This window comes from Anastrepha obliqua, chromosome 5 (assembly GCF_027943255.1).
Source record: "Anastrepha obliqua isolate idAnaObli1 chromosome 5, idAnaObli1_1.0, whole genome shotgun sequence".
Lineage (NCBI taxonomy): Eukaryota > Metazoa > Arthropoda > Insecta > Diptera > Tephritidae > Anastrepha > Anastrepha obliqua.
The window spans coordinates 110,972,269-110,987,450 of NC_072896.1; the positions used below are offsets into that span (position 1 = coordinate 110,972,269).

The following is a 15,182-nucleotide window of genomic DNA, read 5'->3' on the forward strand; positions in this document are numbered from 1 at the left end:
CCTCTATGTTGGGTAAATTTTCATTGTTCATGAGGTCAAACAAGTATTTTCTAGTCACAATCCTTATTCCCGATGTTCCCATTGAACCTAACACAAATAAATATTTCGCTTAATCCCTTGTAATGGAAAAGACCTTTTTCATAAAATTTTACCAACAACATTCAAAGTACTAATATAAAATACCGTTTATCCGGACTTACCCGGATCAAATTCTTTGATGAATTGTCAAAACAAGGTACATACTAAACAAATACAATCGAATCTTAACCGGATCTATCTCGATAGTATTACTTATTGACTAACAAATATGATTTTAAGAAAAAAAAGTAGTTTGAGAACCTATAAGGTTGAAAAGTTAACTTTAATACTTGAAAATTATAAAGATTCTAATTGATTTCATTCATTACTAACCTGATGCTTCAGAATCCATAACTCTTTACTCCACTGTTGAACACAAAAACATAAAATTTCACTTTTAAAGTTTGGGTTTTGCAAGAGTGCCGAGAACAGATAACGTACACGAGATGATACGATCGAATTCCGACTGCCGTTATCGTATGTCAAATGCTTGTAGGGTGCGCGGGAGGGGCTGGCTTTTGTTCTCGGAAGGGTCAGGTACCTCAGGAAGTCGTTTTTGCAAATTTATTTTTTGTTTTGTTAAATGGACTTTTGACCCCGTAGATCTTTCAAATACCTGTATGTGCGCCGCCTTGAAATCAACAAAATGTGCGTAAACCTTTTGAATAAATTCGATGCTAGAAAGATAGATCACAACATTGTGCCATCACAGGCCCTTGGAACAGCACAGTACGGTACCGAAAATAAACAACTGAAAAAAAAAAACAGAATGAGCGAAGGCAAATGGAAATCAAATAGAGCAAAAATTCTTTGCAGGCTTTATTATTTTTCGTGCTTTCAGCGTATAAGTCGCGGCATTTGGTTGATTAAAGTGGTGATTCATCCAGCATCCAGCCAGCGCTTCCGTACCATTTTGTTACCACATCCTCGTTTCCAACTTATTTAACGGTTATTTAGAGCATGACTTTAACAAATCTACGCGTTTAAGAGACTTGTTAGGTTGTTGACGTCTAAGCCAGACAGTTGTTCGAGACTAGCGAACAGTGGCTTGCCAAGGGTTGACATTCTTTTCTTCCATTCTTTCTCAGGTTGTTTACAACTGTGACAGTCATGAGGGATGCCATTTTGTCTGCTTATTCCACGATATACCAGAAGCCAGGTAGGCATTTAGAAAGTTGTATCTCCTGACAAATTCGGGAGCTCGGGAGCTCCCGAAAATAAATACATAAAAACTTTTCGCAACTGAGTACCAATCACTGCTAATTTTAAGGTCCCGTTTATACACCGCAACCACATTTACTTCAACACTTGGATTGTATAGATGAAATCTAAAAGTCAGACGCGCTAACCTCTGAAAAAATATCTCGGCTGTCGATTTATGATTTATAGAAATGCAAAACGATCAATATTTATACAATTAATTTGTAGTAAATACAAATTTGGCTATAAGTGAAAAATTTTATTTATTTGGAATTATGAGTAAAGGGTGGTTAAATTTCAAGAGCCGATGTTGAATGTGAACCACACCTAAACGTCAAGTTTTTTCACCATTTAATTTGACATTTTTCAATTTCAGACTCATTCAATTTGAACCGTGGAACGATACACAAACGAGCAAGGCATTAAATTTACTCAGGCTTATTATGAAAACAGGCGCACCTCGTGATTTTTTCGGTCAATTTAATCGTCCAAATGTGCGTACAATCGGAAAAATTGTGCAAAAGTTTGAGCAAACCGGGTCTGTAGGAGATGTAAAAATATCAGTACATCCTCGTACAGCCTCTTCTTCTTCTTAATTGGCGCGATAACCGCTTACGCGATTTTGGCCGAGATTAACAAAGCGCGCCAGTCGTTTCTTTCTCGTGCTAACCGGCGCCAATTGGACACACCAAGTGAAGCCAAGTCCTTCTCCACCTGATCTTTCCAACGCAGTGGAGGCCTTCCTCTTCCTCTGCTACCACCAGCTGGTACCGCATCGAATACTTTCAGAGCCGGAGCTTTTGAATGCATTCGGATGACATGACCCAACCAACGTAGCCGCTGGATCTTTATTCGCTGCGCTATGCCTATGTCGTCGTAAAGCTCATACAGCTCATCGTTCCATCGTCTGCGATATTCGCCGTTGCCAACGTGCAAAGGTCCAAAAATCTTACGCAGAATCTTTCTCTCGAACACTCCAAGCGTCGCTTCATCGGATGTTGTCATCGTCCAAGCTTCTGCGCCATACGTTAGGACGGGCATGATGAGAGTCTTGTAGAGTGTTACTTTTGTTCGTCGAGAGAGGACTTTACTGCTCAATTGCCTACTTAGTCCAAAGTAGCACTTGTTGGCAAGAGAGATTCTACGTTGGATTTCAAGGCTGACATTGTTATCGGTGTTAATGCTGGTTCCTAAATACACGAAGTCTTTTACAACCTCAAAATTATAACTGTCAACAGTGACGTGGGTGCCGATACGCGAGTGCGCCGACTGTTTGTTTGAAGACAGGAGGTACTTCGTTTTGTCCTCGTTCACCACCAAACCCATTCGCTTTGCCTCTTTATCCAGTTTGGAGAAGGCAGAACTAACAGCGCGGTTGTTAAGGCCGATGATGTCAATATCATCGGCATACGCCAGCAATTGTACGCTCTTATAAAAAATTGTGCCTGAGCGATTAAGTTCTGCGGCTCGTACGATGCTCCCCAACATCAGGTTAAAGAAGTCACACGACAGCGAGTCACCCTGTCTGAAACCTCGTTTGGTATCAAATGGCTCGGAGAGGTCCTTCCCAATTCTGACGGCGCTGCTGGTGTTGAGCAACGTCATCTTACATAGCCGTATTAGTTTTGCGGGGATACCAAATTCAGACATAGCGGCATACAGGTAATTCCTTTCCGTACTGTCGAATGCAGCTTTGAAGTCGACGAAAAGATGGTGTGTGTCGATTCTCCTTTCATGGGTCTTTTCCAAGATTTGGCGTATTGTGAATATTTGGTCGATGGTAGACTTTCCAGGTCTGAAGCCACACTGATAAGGTCCAATCAGTTGGTTGACGGTGGGCTTCAGCCTTTCACACAATACGCTCGCTAGAACCTTATAGGCGATATTTAGAAGACTAATCCCGCGGTAATTGGCACAAATTGCAGGATCGCCCTTCTTATGGATTGGGCAGAGCACACTTAAATTCCAATCGGCAGGCATGCTTTCATCCGACCATATTCTGCATAGGAGCTGATGCATGCACCTTACCAGCTCCTCGCCGCCATGTTTGAATAGCTCAGCCGGCAGTCCGTCGGCGCCCGCGGCTTTGTTGTTCTTTAGCCGTGATATTGCTATTCTCACCTCGTCATGGTCGGGTAACGGAACGATAATTCCGTCGTCAACGATTGGGGTATCGGGATCTTCACATTCTCTATGACATGCGCAGCTGTCACCGTTTAACAGGTTCGAGAAGTGTTCCCTCCATAATTTAAGATTGCTCTGTACGTCAGTCACCAGATCGCCGTCTTTGTTCTTACAGGACAACGCCCCGGTCTTAAAACCTTCTGTAAGCCGCCGAACTTTCTGGTAAAATTTTCGGGCGTTGTTCCTATTGGCCAGCATCTCAAGCTCCTCGCACTCACGTATTTCGGCCTCTCGTTTCTTCTGTCGGATAATACGTCTCTCTTCCTTTTTTAGCTCTCTGTAGCGATCCCACATGGCTCGCGTTGCGCCCGATCGTAGCGTGGCTCTATAGGCGGCATCTTTTCTTTCGGCGGCAGCATGGCATTCCTCGTCGTACCAATTGTTTTTTCGGGCTCGCCGGAATCCGATTTCTTCTTCGGCGGCGGTACGTAGGGAACGAGAAATGTTGCTCCATTGCTCGCGCATGCCGGTGTGTTGGGCAGTGCTCTCCGAGAGCAGGAGTGAGAGTCGAGTGGCGAATCTTCTGGCGGTCTGTTGTGATTGCAGCTCGTACAGCTAGTAATGCAGAAAATATTGCTGCTGTTCGCGATAGTGTGGTTGAAGAGCCGTCCACCTCAACTCGTCGTCGTGCCCAACAATTGCACCTCTCACGCTCGCCGTTGATGAATATTATGCGTACAGACTTGCATGTACACGCTTACAAGGTGCAATTGACTCAAGAACTAAAGCCTCTTGACCATTTCAAGCGTCGCCAATGGTCAGAATGGTGGGAGGAAATGGCAAGAGTGAATGACCAATTTTCGAAGAAAATCATCTTCAGTGATGAGGCACATTTTCACCTCAGTAGACTTGTCAGTAAGCAGAATTGCCGCGAGTGATTGCCGAAAAACCAATGCGCCCACAAAGAGTGACTGTTTGGTGCGGTTTATAGGCCGGCGGCATCATTGCGCCGTATTTTTTCCAAAATGAGGCCGGTCAGGCAGTTACTATGTATAGTGTTCGCTATCGTGAGATGATAACGAACTTTTTATGACCCGAATTGGAAGATATGGATGTGAACGATATGTGGTTTGAACAGGACGGTGCCACTTGTCACACAGCTAACGAAACAATGGCTCTTTTGCGCGAAAAATTTGATGGCCGAATAATCTCACGTCGCGGCGATGTCAATTGACCGCCAAGATCATGTGATTTGACACCGTTAGACTTCTTTCTTTGGAGTTATTTGAAAAAAAAAGGTGTACGTCGAAAGTCCAGCAACAATTCAAGAGCTAAAGGATGAGATAATTCGACACATTAACGGCATAGAACCTCAATTATGCCTCAGCGTCATCGAAAATTTGGTGTGTGCCGCCGTTCCACGCGTAATTGAGCCATACCAGTATTATCATAATAAAGCGAAATGACAATACTTTTCTTAAAATATTGGATTTTATTTAAAATCAACTCCGGCCCTTAAAACTTAACCAGCCTTTACATGACTATTTGGAAAAATTTGCATTTTTTTACTGCACCCCAGAGTGGCACTTGGCCTAAATGCGGCCCTGAATGTGTGCCAAAACGAGAGTGAATCTAGAACTGAGAAGAAAAAAGCAAGAAAAATAGAATGGAAGAATGAAAAGCAATGCAAATTTCAAGCTGCACATGGCAATCAATAGGGAACCGGTAAAAATAGCTTTAGAATAAAATAATAAATACAATTCAGTAGTGAAAAAGTAAAACTGGTCTTGCCACAACAAATGGCTTTGTCTCACTTTTATGGCATTTTGTATGCTTGTGTTAATAAATATAGTACATATGTATGTATAAATAAAAATTCAATTCAATAAATCTGTTTGAATTAAAATTCAGACATTTCTTCAGAACCAGTCAATTACTAACCAATTCAATATTTGTCGAATTTTTTACTCAATATTTACCCCACGCAAGTACGAAGCAAAAGGAAAACCCTAAATGATCGCTTACTCAGTGAATGCTTTGTTGTAGTTGTAGAAGGTACAGTATTGGTGAAAACTTTTTTCTATGCAGTGGAAAATGTTGTTGGTGATGAAAAGTGATGTTAGCAGTAGTAATCGATTATACTGGATGACTGGCGCACTTCTTGGTCAAAAATAATATGAAATAAGGAGAGATATCCTGCTGTTGAGGACATGAGTCTTTTATTATACATTTTTTACAATAAATGAGTTTTTTATGATATTAAACACATACTTTATCCTTTTTCATGCTACTTTTTACCTGTGATGCTAAGTAAACGGTTATTTTTTTAATTTCAAAGTGGATTAATTTTAGATTGTTTAAATTATTTAAAAAAAAAAAATACCAGTCTAACGGTTAGACTTGATAGAAGTGAAACCTTCCGTAAAACAAACTGAGAGAGAATAAGACGAAAGCAGCATTAGGAGCGGGATAATTATAGGTTCATTATAATATTGCTATAAAGTTCATATTTTATTTTCTTCATTTTATCATTATTCATCCTCAATGTTTTCAATTTCAACAAATGATACGAGTGGCTTATGATAGATAAAATATGATACAAATGCTTTGGTTTCGATGTTGTCAAAAAAAATACCCAAACGGACCGAAGAAACAGACTTACAAATTTCTTCCATTTTCGTCTACTTGTATTCATATAAAAATTTATGTCTCTTCCCACCAAAGCTAAATGTATTAGTATATTTTTTCTTGTATTTATTCAAGGCTGAAATCCCGGCGGTACTGCAATACCGGGCCAACCCGTGGCAGAGGTGGAGAGCAAGCCCCTAAAACACTCCGCGCATTTCCAAAAATTAGTTTAACATTTGTTGTCCTCCGATGGAGGATCTATCAGACGTTAAGCTGATAACCACACTACCTAGTCAATACATTTTAAATAATAAACCTAATAAACCTTTTGAGAATTACACGCTCACAAAAAAAAAAATTAATGTACGAAATATTTATACCGATTCACTTAAACTGACTTTCAGTATCTAAACCAAAAATAGAAAAGCCAAAAAACTGTTTTCAATAAATAATCAGAAATGTCCTACAATGCAAATTTCAAAAAAAAAAAAAATTTTATTTCTTGTGATTCGAACCAAGAATTTTGGATCGGAAGATCACATTGCTAGCCGCTCGGCTATCGCGCCATACTATCGGTGCTGGCCTAAAAGTTATTTAGTTCGTCGCTACGTTTATATGTTGTAATTCGTTTCACTTTTTCCCAAATCACTCCCAACGATTCTAAAGAAGTTTTCACTTCAAAAATTAATGTACGAAATATTTATACCGATTCACTTAAACTGACTTTCAGTATCTAAACCAAAAAACTGTTTTCAATAAATAATCAGAAATGTCCTACAATGCAAATTTCAAAAAAAAAATTCCATTTTCGTCTACATGTATTCATATAAAAATTTATGGCTCTTCCCACCAAAGCTAAATGTATTAGTATATTTTTTCTTGTATTTATTCAAAGCCGAAATCCCGGCGGTACTGCAATACCGGGTCAACCCGTGGCAGAGAAGGAGCAAGCCCCTAAAACACTCCGCCAATTTCCAAAAATCAGTTTAACATTTGTTGTCCTCCGATTGAGGATCTATCAGATGTTAAGCTGATAACCACACTACCTAGTCAATACATTTTAAATAATAAACCTAATAAAACTTTTGTGAATTACACGCTCACAAAAATTATTTATATCAACATATAATATAACGCTTCGTAACTAAATAACTTTTAGGCCACCGACGACAGCATGGCGCGGTAGCCGAGCGACTAGCAATGTGAGCTTCCGATCCAAAATCCTTGGTTCGAATCACAAGAAAAAATAAAAGTTATTTTTATTTAGTTCGTCGCTACTTTTATATCAACATATAATATAACGCTTCGTAGCCAAGTTGGTCGCTTTTTCGTTTCACTTTTCCTCAAATCACTCCCAACGATTCTAAAGAAGTTTTCACTTCAAAAAATTCGGTTTCGGTAGTCTAGCGTAAGTGCACTAGCCAGCCATCCGAGAGGTTGTGGGTTCGCATCCCACGTAACGTACGGTCCTCGCACTTCTTCAAACTTACCTGCTTTCCTTGTTTCTAAATAAAAGAAACCAAATTCGTTCCTTATCCTTCCAATCCTTACTCCCGCACAATAAGCCAAAAACAGAGAAAAAGATACAGCTACACATTGCATCAGTGGCGCCAGCAAAAGGAAGTGGGCATGCGCGGTAATAGTGCAGACACACTAAATTTAGCGAAGTCCTCAACCATATGTGTGTTCCTCCTGGCAGAAAAATATGAAACACAGATGGAGCTCTAAGCAGCAAGAAGGCATTGTTAGTAAGCAACGATATATTGGCATTACCACTATTTAGGACTGGTATCGGCAGGCTAATTATCTACCTAAAATAGATTACCGAAACCAACGCAAGACTGAGTCTTGTCGAAGCCCTATGCTCCCGAGTTGAGTGAACAAGTGAGAAAAAAAATATTAAAAATTATTAAAATTATAATTTGAGGCTTGTTTTTTGTTTGAAAAATATATATTTTTTTTCATTTTTTTTGTTTTGTTAAGAAATCAGTAATTTTCTTTTATTTCAGCGAAAATAAAAACTGGCGTTTTTCAAGCATATTTTTTTTTTACTTTTTATTATTAAGAATATTTTTATATAACTAAGACTCATAATCCGTAAGACCCCTGATTCAATTCGTTTGACGAATACAATTCTTCTAAAATTGGTTTTTTAATTCTTTTATACAAATTTTTTGTTGTTTTTTTAGAAACAAAATGTACGGCAGTGGTACTCGAATATTATCAAATGCATATGTGACAATTCATTCATTTATTTATAAAGTACATAACAAGTCAATGGCGGCCGCCGTAGCCGAATGGGTTGGTGCGTGATTACCATTCGGAATTCACAGAGAGGTCGTTGGTTCGAATCTCGGTGAAAGCAAAATTAATAATATAAAAACATTTTTCTAATAGCGGTCGCCCTTCGGCAGGAAATGGCAAACCTCCGAGTGTATTTCTGCCATGAAAAAGCTCCTCATAAAAATATCTGCCGTTCGGAGTCGGCTTGAAACTGTAGGTCCCTCCATTTGTGGAACAACATCAAGACTCACACCACAAATAGGAGGAGGAGCTCGGCCAAACACATAACAGAAGTGTACGCGCCAATTATATATATATATATACATAACAAGTCATAACATACATTGGAGGATGGCTCCATGTGTAGAAGTCCACGCAAGTGGGGTTTGGGACCCGCCACTTAAAAATCCCCCCCAATGAAAAGAATTACAAAGCCTTGGATGAGAACTGCCTTTACTGATGACGACCCTTGCGACGAATTAAGGAACACGATTTGAGGGCATGCACCTGGAATTTCCGGTCCCTTAATGGGGAAGGTGCCTCTGCCCGGCTGGGTGAGTGAGAGTAAAGGCTGACATCACTGCCATCCAAGAGATGCGATGGACGAGGCAAGGAAAGAAAACCATAGGACCTTGCGAGGTCTACTGCAGCTGCCATGTAAAGGAGCGCAAATTCGATGTCGGTTTTGTTGTGGGAGAGAGACTTCGTCGCCAAGTACTGTGCCCGTTTTTTAACATATCGCTAATTTGCGCCCACGCCCCGACGGAAGAGAAGGACGATGCGACCAAAGATTACTTCTATGAGCGCCTGGAACGTTCCTATGAGCGCTGCCCCCGTCACGACATAAAAATCGTGCTTGGCGACTTCAACGCCAGGGTGGGCAAGGAGGGAATTTTTATCCCACAGTCGGAAAATTCAGCCTCCACAACGAAACATGCGGTAACCGACAGAAGCTGATCGCCTTCACCGGGGCCGTACAAAATCCTATTTATAAAAAAATCCTATATATTGTAAAATAAATTGGCATATTAAACAAAAATACCTGAGCAGGTTTTTAAATTTTACTCAATTCATGATTTCAACAAAAAATATATATAAAGTAAATGCAAAATGAAAATAATTTTACGAAAACGCCTTTACTAAAAAAAAATTTCCATATATAGTACATAGAAAACAAATACTGAGCCGGTTCTGAAATTTTTTCCAATACAATATGTAGGTAATCAATCAAAATTTCACAAAAGTGCTTTTATAAATCAATATAATTTCACAAAAGTGCTTTTATAAAAAATTATTTTACAAGAAAAAAAATTTAATGTATGAAAAAAATTACTGAGCAAGTGCTTCAGTTTTGCCCAATACTGTACGTTGGCAGTCACATGCGAGCGTGATTCTTTTAATAAAAGCATTGTGATGCATCATCAACTAATTCACACTTTTTACGCACACCAATTCGCCTTTCAGCCACCATTCACACTTAGCTTCTTTAAATCGAACAACAAACTGTGATGCAAAGCAACAAAAATTCAAAGCAAACAAAAGACTTGTGCAATAAACTCACGAAATGCCGTATTTACATATCCATACGAGCGCGAAATACCGAACTTTAATTAAATTGAACAAAAAAAAACACACAAAAAAATGAAAAATAATATCTACTAAAGGCAACAGAAGGTGGTCTGTGGGGGCCAAACAAGCACAAGAATGCAAAATCAGCCAAGTTCATTTTGTTTTTGTACTTTTTCTGCCTTTATACCGCGCGCGCCAAGCGATTGCCGTTCACCGATCACAACTGCAACAACAGCAACTAATTGCGATTACAAACACAGCAACAATAAATACGGTAAATGGCATAATGATAGCCATATTAATCTATGTGATAATAGCAATAACAACAACGGGATTGTTGTAGTTGTAGCAGCACAAGCCAAAGTCACAGCAACAGCTGTGTGCGCATGCGTAGAGGCGCCGAAACATTCGTACGCGCACATTCGTACGTGCGGCATTCATTATTTGTTGCGCTGCGGCGCGATTGCACTGATTTGCAGTGGCGTTGAGTTGCTTGAAAAGACTTACATACAAATGTATGTTAGTATGTCTTTATTTGAACAATTCTTGCTAATTACAAAAGTAAGTGTGGAGAGGCATGGAAATTACAAATTGTATAAGCATTAATCATATTTGAGGCAACAAAGCGAACACTTAGGTGTGTTTACTAAATGTACGTACATACATACATACAAGTATAGGCATATGTGGAGCAAGAATAGCTGAAAATATTAGTAATTATAGGAATTTTGATATTTACATACATATGTATATAAACGTACGGCGAATGCTCGAAAATTTTTTATATGAAAGAAAACACCTAAAACCGTAAGCAAAAGAATTGTCAAAAATCAACGCAACTTTTGCGCCTCTTGAAACTAGAATTTTCTAAAGGCTACAGTTCCATGGGCTACAAAAGTACGTACCAGATTTTTCTGTTTTTAGTTCTAAGAAGCTTTTATCTAATTCTAATAAACTAAAGATTCTAATTAAAAAGTATTAAATTTTATTGACAATTTCTTCATTTCTTTTTGTTTTTAATTTGTACAAAGTTTGAAAGTTGCTTTCATATGTATAGTTTTTTTTTAGAAATGAACTACATATATTTTTTTAGTATAAAAAATTTTAAATAAAATTTCTCACTTAAATAAATGTTCAAAAGTTTATGGTTTGCGGTCGCTGCAGCGAGGTGATCTCTGCTGTGTACCCACTTTGCACATGGAACGTTAAGCGCAAAACGCAATCCACAAATTGGGAGAGTGGGAGGTGGGGCAAAAATCTACCAAAGGCGCATACATCGCCAATAAAATAAATGCAACAAATTTTAATTAAAAACTTCAAACGTCGAACTTTTTAATCCGAATTTTTAGAACCATTTTGAGTACGCAGTTTTATAGTTTATTAACTTTTAGTCCAACAAAGCGCAAGTTTGAAGCGGCAGAAGAATTGCGTTGATTTTTAGCAATTTTTTCGGTATTAGGTTTTTTCTTCCATATAAAAAAATGTGCAGCAGAGGTTAAATGGAGGAATTGCACAAGACCGCGACCAAAAAACAAAAGAACAAAAGTTAGTTTGACTTACAATCTATTTGAAACCTGGACTTTATTATACCAAAATTCAGTTATCTATGAAACTGCATACCAGAAAATTTTCTAAAAATTCCGGGTAAAAATCTTGAAATTTTAATCGAAATTTGCCGTACTTTAACAAACAAAGTTCCAAACTTTGCTTCTTATGCTTCAACTATGTTTTCATAAAAAAATAATCGAAGTTAAAAATTAAATAAAGAAATAGTAAAAATTTGTCAATATATGATGTACACTTACTTACGATATTGACTTTTTATCGTCCCCTTAGTATTAAAATAGCCTATAAATTTTTTGATGTTTTGTGAAAATGAATTTCAAACTTTTTGTCGAAAGTAGCTCTCACTCAAATCTGGTTATGTCGGTAAATATTTATTATTTTTGACGTTTTTTTTTAAGATTGTATAAAAATGAGTCTATTTTGTTAACTGACCAATTTTTATTATTATAATCATCCTTTTAGTGAACAAAGAGGTGTAAACTACCAATACATCAGATAGGCTATTTTATTTTTTAATGTTTTCTATTAAGTTTCTGATACATTATTTTATTTTGTATGGTATACACTATTTTATTCAAGAAATACACCAGAATAACAACTAAATTTAATCTGAATTTTTAAATATTACTAATATATAAAATTATGTTTTAATTACAGTAAGATCGTAAATTATTAGCATGGTCTTTATTTATTGTCGTCTTCGTCCTCTTCTTCGAATTTGTCTGGTTCATCTAAGCATTCGCGATTATTCCCTCCTTGTAAGTTCAAAAAAATGTCTGTGAGCCGGGAGGAATTACATTTGTTTTGCATAAATCTTTGAGATCCTTCAATTTTGTGTCAGAAATTAGTATTTCTTTTTTATATTTGTGAGTTAATGTAAAATTTGTGACGCCTTTCTTTTTCATTCTCGAGCCATCTATATCAATCACTTTGAAGTCTTCGTTCCATTGTTCCTTGTATAACAACTGTCTCTTTTCACTTTTTATTACTTGGAGAACCTTAATTTTAAGCCAATTTACCGATTAATTGTTGACATTTTTCTTCAAGTTATGGTTCAATTTTGAGAACGCCTTTTTGAGATCAATAATATCACTGTAGTTAAGCCTTTCTACAGCGTACGGATTTTTTCGTCTTGCCAGTCTAAGTATAGTTGGCCATTCTTCTGGTGAATATACACAAATATTTCTCTTAGCTCGTTCTATAGCCGAATGCATGGAATCTACTTCCATTTGTGTGTCCACTTTGAAGATATTTAATCGTTATTGAATTATTAATGCAATGAATGATTCATATGAAGCAATAATGTGGCAATTAATCTGTTTTTATTCTGTCCTCCACAGCAGTCTGAATACAGAATAACATCCGTTACTGATTCGGGTAAATTGTTTAGTATTTTTAATAAAGTGGTTCCAATTTCCTCTGACCCACGGTGACCATGGTTTTCATCCCACAGGAAACAATATCCAGCTCCACTAGCTAAATCATAAAATGTGTTGTTGTATGTGGCGAACTTTCGACTGTAATACAAGGTGCTTACATTGCTACATGGTGTCAATAGCACTGATTGTAAGTCAAAAGTAAATACTTTTATATTGCTGTTATTTTTAGATAACTCCTTGTCAGCATCTTTGTGGAGTCTTGCCTGGGCTTTATTTGCGAAGTGTTCATCATATGATTTCTGTATTGAAGCCTTGTCCTCTGTATTTTTTAACATTTCACATGTTGAGCATGCGTCCTTTTTTGGATGATGGAATGAATAATTGTAATTATTACAAAATATGTGGCGATACATATGTTCTTTAACTGAGAGGTCTGGGTGGCGTTCTTTAAATAAGTTATACATTTTTGTAATTGTTAGGTCTGAGCTCAGATAAAGGCGTTGTGACTTTGCTCGAGTATAGTGGCTTTCTACTGCTGGAAATGACTCTATGTGCTCTTTAATAAGAGTTGCTATCTTTGCATTCCGTATTTACCTCTCATGTCAACAAATTCTCTTTGATTCTGTTTTTTGGCTAAACGTGTAAAGTATTTAAAAAGAACTTTTTACAGACCTGTTTGTCATTTAGAAAGTATTTTAGAGTGTTCGACCGCCGTGATTCTCTCGTTAATGTCCCCTTGCACTTTTCCACTTTTATGTTATTACTAAGGAATAGACGTTGCTTGCAGTAATCGCCCAAACTCCAATAATCTGCATTGATTTTCTTACGATCTTCTTCAGAGAAGTGTTCTGGGTATTTGTGATGACAGCTGCAATCAGCGGACTTCGGTAAACGTTCCTTAATTACTTTACCACTCTTTGTAACATAAGCCTTTCCTTGACCCCTGTCACTCTTTCTTTTGTTCTGCATCCAAAGCTGGCTCTTACGCTGTTGAATACAACAAATCCATAATTGTAGGAGACATCTTCTTAAATTACCTTTTAATTAACTCACCTTTCTTTTTCGTGTTACTGTCAATTCAACATTTTCATCATTGCTTCCTTCCGCGATTTCGCAGAGCACTTCATGTTGCTTTACCGAAGATTTTTCAATTTTCCCCTCGAGACTATCTTCCTCTTCATCCGTTTCTGGAATATAATAATCTGACGATTCTGCTGAAAACTCTTCTCCATCCTCTTCGTCATTTTCCTATATATTTGAATCCACTGGTCCCACAGATAATCCAACAGAGTTTGGAGCAAGTTTCACACATAGGGCTTCTGTTGATTCCGTCGCAAATTCTGTTGACAATTAATATACCTAAATATTCTTTCCTGCAATTTAAGATAGCAGATACTCGCCAGAGCTTGACAAATCCATGATTAAATGAATGATTGGGAACGAATGAACGACTAAATGATTATGAACGAGCGAATTTCAACAACGAACTGAAATCCTAAATTGCACAAATTATTTCTATTGCATTTACATACATGATAAAACAACTTAAGCATTGCATAGGCTACTTTTGTTTTTTGTAATTTTAAAACACATGTTATTTGTTCTGAGAATATAACGGCCTATAAGATTCATACAAATGAACAAATTGAAAATATTTGTTGAACAACAACTTATATCATTATACGTCATTTTAGGTGTTTGTGTCATGACAAAATTGATTTTTTTCCTATTCTATTGAATAAACAGAAAATTTAGTTTCTGTAAAAATAGCGCATATGCGTTTACATTATTTTTGAGGAAAATAATTTAATACATATGTATTTATACTATATTTTTTTGACTGACGTTTTGACCCACTTTGTTTGACCACATATAAAATCGACGATGGAGAATCCAAAAATTCAATAAAAAAATAAAAGCCCATGAGCACATAGGATATTGTTATACTAAGGGGACGATATACAGGAATGAGCTACGAGTGATTTGCTCTTGGTTATGTGAGGCTCAGGTCAGTTATACATACAATAACAACAACAATCAAATTGTGCATGCTATGCGTACACCTTCAACACCTTTACAAGTGAGTTCACTAAGTCATTCTGCCTACGGTTGGTTCGGGGGTGGTTGTGATGATTCCTTTGCTCGATAAAACCGGCAATATTACAAAGATATTACCACTCCGCTCCGCTCTTGTTCAACGTGGTCCTGGACCTAATAATAGATCAAGATACCGCCACTAAAAGAGGCATTTCCTGGGGCTTGGGCAGCAGTCTTGAAGGCCTTGATTGCGCAGACGATATTTGTCTCCTCTCGCACACACACATGCATATACAGTCCAAGTTGGAGGCTGTAAGC

General features: G+C 37.5%; 2 pseudogenes; both read right to left on the reverse strand.

Annotated features, from left to right (window-relative positions):
• Nucleotides 1–6,156: 6,156 nt before the first annotated feature.
• On the reverse strand, nt 6,157–6,342 carry LOC129249581 (U2 spliceosomal RNA; annotated as a pseudogene).
• Nucleotides 6,343–6,915: 573 nt separating this feature from the next.
• LOC129249561 (U2 spliceosomal RNA) lies at nt 6,916–7,099 on the reverse strand (annotated as a pseudogene).
• Between the last annotated feature and the right edge of the window lie 8,083 nt (nt 7,100–15,182).